The sequence below is a fragment of the Chaetodon trifascialis genome, chromosome 4, assembly GCF_039877785.1.
Source record: "Chaetodon trifascialis isolate fChaTrf1 chromosome 4, fChaTrf1.hap1, whole genome shotgun sequence".
Taxonomy (NCBI): Eukaryota; Metazoa; Chordata; class Actinopteri; order Chaetodontiformes; family Chaetodontidae; genus Chaetodon; species Chaetodon trifascialis.
Window position 1 is genome coordinate 3206735 of NC_092059.1, and position 5167 is coordinate 3211901.

Below are 5167 nucleotides of genomic sequence, written 5' to 3' on the forward strand. Positions count from 1 at the left end.
TGAAGCATAACATGCTGTTGGCTATGTAAAGTAATTCCCATTCCTGCGTAGATCAAATGCATATGTAAAAACTGAGCTTTTCGCTGATGGCCAAATGATTTGGATGAGCGAAAAGGGTGTTTGCTTTGCATCTTCCTACTCAATCTTGAAGACGTTTTCCGAGCCCCTCGCTTCTGTCTGTGACATGCTAGAAAGCACCTCAGATATTTGTAGCTGCTCCTCTTGTCTCCCTCAGTACTGAGACAGCAGGTGTCCAGGCTTTGACAAATGGAGGACAGCGGGAGACAGCTCAGGAGAGGTTTGAGTTTTTAAAAACATTGGTTTCTGTTTTAAACAAAGGTTATCAGGCTCAACGGTGAGACTGGAGAGGAGATACACAAACAACACAACAGCCTTAAAATATTCCAGCTTTGTCAAGTTTATCATCATCCCTCTTTGATAAAGTGGCTTTAGTGAGATAAACAACTTCTTTTTGCTATGAAGCGATGAAGCAAGTTTTTATCATAAGACTACTGTCTCAGTACTACACTGCACGTGTGTTGCTGTCACTGTGTTCACCCTAAAACAAACACACATCTGCTGGACTAACCTCATCACACATGGCCATCGTGAGGAGGTCCAGGCCTCTTTGAAGACAAAGCTTACAGATCAAAAGACAGCACGGACTCAGGAAAGTCTGGTCCAGTCTTCAGTCCAGATTCCATGCTGAGCATCTTAATCTTTCTGCTGCACGCTTCACATCAACAGCAAATTAAAGATGGAGAAAAATCAGAAATGTGAACGGAGAAGAGCGACAAACAGAAGCAGCAGCATGCAGACAGAATGACAGCCATCATCAATATGTAACTGCAAATCAGGGAAAGACAAACAGTCCATGAATATAGAAAGATAATAGCTAATGTGTGGCCATATATCAGATTGTTACATGGGGTCAAAAACCTAAATATAGTGCAACTGTGTTTTTTTATTTTCGAGTAAAGAACAGTAGAGGGAGCTCCATTATTTAAGGACTTCTTCCTCTCGTCCTGATTTTAGCTCACTGTCACTCTTACATTTACATGCAGCTGCAGAACAATGAACCTGAGTGTGTGTGGCATCAAAACAGTCTCATAAGAATCCACAAACACAAAGCACAAATAAATGCAGAGGGATCTCTATGTGTAAATCTGTATCTATGCCTCTGATTTACCACTCGTATCCCATCATTTGTACATCAGCTCAGCGTTTCTCAGTGAAAATGTTTCTGTTAATCTCCACCTGTTTGTCTGGATTGTTTCATTGTGTTGATCACATAAAATCCACCAATGCACAGAGCGCTTGACTCATGTTTGGTACGACACAAAACACAAATAAATGCAGAGTGATTTGTGTATGTTACCCATCATTTGAATAAATGTAAAGTCACTTGAACGTGTCTGTAAACACTCGTATGTAAATGTCTAATAAATTTAAATGTAAAACAAATCCGCATAGAAAATATCCAAAGGTTCACTTGTAATTCTGATGCACGCGCAAATATTTCTTCAACATAAATGCAGTAGAAATAGCCAATCAGAAGGCTTGTTCCTTTGACATCACATCCAGAGGCAGGACAGATGACAAAAACTGATGACATCAAATGAATCTCTATTGAGCCACACTGTAGAGTATCAGAACAAGATGCTGATTTAAAATAGATAAACAAACAAACGAATCATACAAAAAACAAACCAGAGAAGAGAATTCTGCCCTGAAGGACTTAAAATCAGAAGAAACTCTGATCATTAAACAAAGGTGGTGCTGCTGTGGTCATGAATGAAGCTGACTGCGCTCAGGAACATCTGATGCAACCATCTGATGAGAGTTTTTATTAGACTTCCAGACGACCCAACACAGACCAGAACCTATAAGAAAACATCTTTCTAAAAGTTGAACACCAGATGATTCCCACTTCTTACATAAAACCAAAAATAAGGACATCCTCCACATTGTTGCCAGCACTGGCTCTCTTCTCTCGAATCCTTGATGTAAATGCCATAAATATAATGTTACCACACGCTGGATTTATTGAGGCGTGATGCTGTTTCTCGCCCTGATGGTGGAACATTTTGATCTAATCACCATCAGATGTGTTTCTAGGGTGTGGCCTGCGTAACATAGCCTGTGCGCTATAATTGGTGAACTTGAAGAAAGCCTGAGGGCCAAAACGTCATCTGAATAAAGAGAGGTGTGTATTGAACCACAGTGTGTGACATGTTTTACCTACTACCAAACAAATCCACGTCATCCCACGTGTTCTGATTCATATCAGCGTCACACTCACAGGTGTGTGGATTGTAGGTCAGACTGAACCAATGGTCTTAAGAAGTTTTCAGAAGTGATGAATCTGGTGGATGAAGGATTTGGTTATGACTCACAAATGTTCAGTCTGGAGACTTCGGTGGCCAATGATGAGAAATCAAACAGTGGCTAAGAAAGCCCTGAGGCCTCTGTTTGCTGTAGGTCAGCTGAACATGAAAGAAAGGGATTTGTGTAATTTATGTTTGTGTGTTGTAAATTACAGGTCAAATCTCTGTCAGTGATACCAACACAAATTGAACAGTTCTTAAAATAAAATCCTGCATAACTCCTGCATCAACTCCTGGTTCTGTCCTAACAAATCAATCGAGAGGTTAATTACACTCTATTTTCCCTGTAGTTATTATTATATATGAATATCAGAATTTACTGTAAACAGTATGGACACATTCCTGGCAGTAAAAGTACTGTCTTACAGTGTGTATTATCACTTTGCCCAACACGGTCACATCACAGAACCCCACAGAGGAACATTAAGCACATTTAAGTGTTTCCCCTGAATGATATTTACATTATTCATCACACATAAAAAAGCAAACAAATCGCATCATTAGCAGTTAATCCTCATTACATTATCTGCCTTCGGTTTGTTTAACTGTATATATAGATATAATATAGTATCATGTAGTAGTTTGGCATTATTGAAAGCAGTTACCACTCGCAAATGGATGGCATGACACTCTGTAATAATGCTGGTGACAGAAATGTAATAATCACAGTGACTTTAAACAGACAGTGTGTGGAAATTCCCAAAAATAAAATCTCTAAGTTTATCATGAGCATGAAGATCCCGCAGCAGCTGCCGTCTGCTGCCTGTAGGGGACGATGTGGACAATGTGACGATAGATGCAGTGTTCTCTGAGGGTGTGACTTAAACTTAGGCATAAAAATCTGAACACGGTTACAGTTACTGCGGTGAGGGTAAACAGTCCCTAAAGTCTGCCCTGCAGAGCGTCTCCTACGTTTCTCACCAGCACCTCGTCACCAGCCTCCTGCAAACACCGACTGCTTTCATTTCCTCTCTGAGTTTCTTCTGTCTCTGTGCCTCTTGATGTTGTTGAGAACCTAAATGATCAATCCATACAGACCTCATTCATATATCACATGCAACCGCTGATGTCTTCCACAACAGTGCCAGCCTTTTCGTTTAGAGATTTAATGCCAGCTCATCATCAACATTTCGGCAGGCGGCACTCACAGACTTGTGTCATCTTCAGGCGGCCATCCCATGTGAGGCCATGCCAGCAGTGATGTCTGTCATTAAGAAAACACACTTGCTGAATTTGGGCTGTATTTTTCCCATAGAGTTTCTAAAGTTCTGATTTGTTCCACATCCTATTTTTTGTCTAATTTCCCAAAGTGTTATGCACCTTTAATCAGTATGGACGTCTGAACTGTTTCTGTTTGAGCTGTTTCTCAATGAACTGCGTTCTTCAGGTTGGATTTTTGCTTCAGGAAGATCAGGACAAATATTCATTAAATATATGACAGGAAAACAGGCTACCTAGGCTTCAGAAAGGACATTTTCAGCAGGAAGAGGAACAAGGAGAGGATGAGAAGGACTGAAAAACACATTTATAATCATGTGTTTTCATTCATACAGCACAGTGGCTGAGTATGTCCATTCTGCTTCACCCAGAAACTGAACTCATAACCTCAAACACTGAATGCAGCTCTGACAAGCTAAAACTCAAAGATTTTAAACTGGTGTCAAAGGTTCAGTTTCAAAGTCAGAATTCTGAGAAGTTGTATGCTTCATGTAGACACCACAGAGACATCTGTAGTTTATTTTTCTAAAGATTGATCAATATAAGTTTAAAGATGCTCTGTTTTCCATCGACTGCAACAGTTAACATGAGAGTAGAGTTCAACACACAGTCACAAGGTCTGTTTGTGAGGTATATTTCTGAAACTTCATCTGCCATGACATCACATCTTTTTAAAGGACATTGCAGATTTGTTTACAGGTAACAGAGCGCGTTCCTCACAAGATGGCGCCCCTGTCCCAACGTGCAACGCGGCGTGACGCACCGTCACATTCCCAAAACACGAAAACAAAAGTTCAGAGGACTGCTGTCTTTTTGATTTTACTGGAGGATTTCACACCCAGTAAAGCAAGTTTTCGAGGTCTCGGCTCATTTAAACTTTTCAAGATTTAGAAAGCACTCAGTCTGTCCACATGATAAATAATTAAAAAAAAAAAAAAAAAAAAAAAAAAAAAAAGTGCTCATGAAGTCAGTATGCTGTAAGAAAGTTTTTAAGAAATTTAATTTTAATTTTGATTTTAAAACTTTTCATGAAGTCATTATTTTGTCATATTATTGTCTTTTAAACATGTATTAATTAATTTTGGCCCTTGTGGCTGAATGTACCGTACTTCATTATGATTCCCAATAATTTAGTTTTACCTTTTTCTTCCCCTCAATTAAGAGATGGGAAAAGCCAACACACACAAACACACGCACAAACACACACTGTGTTCAGAGAAATGAGTATCTACAGCTCAGTTATTTCGCTTTATTGCTTTGTGACTCAATCAAATAAAACTAATCAGTTAACAGACTCGTTTTATTTCCTCTGAGTGTGAACAACCAGCGGCCTGTGGATTAAAAACGCACATTTACCAAACACTTTTTTAAACTTTCCACGACTTCTCGTTAAAAAGCCACAAAAAGCGCTTTTTAAGGCGGATACGTTTATTCTCCATCCATCAAGGTTATTTAAAGCTAGCGAAGGTAAATCTTCCTCCTCAGCCTACAATCCTGAGCCACATTTGGACCAATGGGAGGCCGAACGGGACAGCTTCAGCCAATGAGGGACGCGCCTGAGT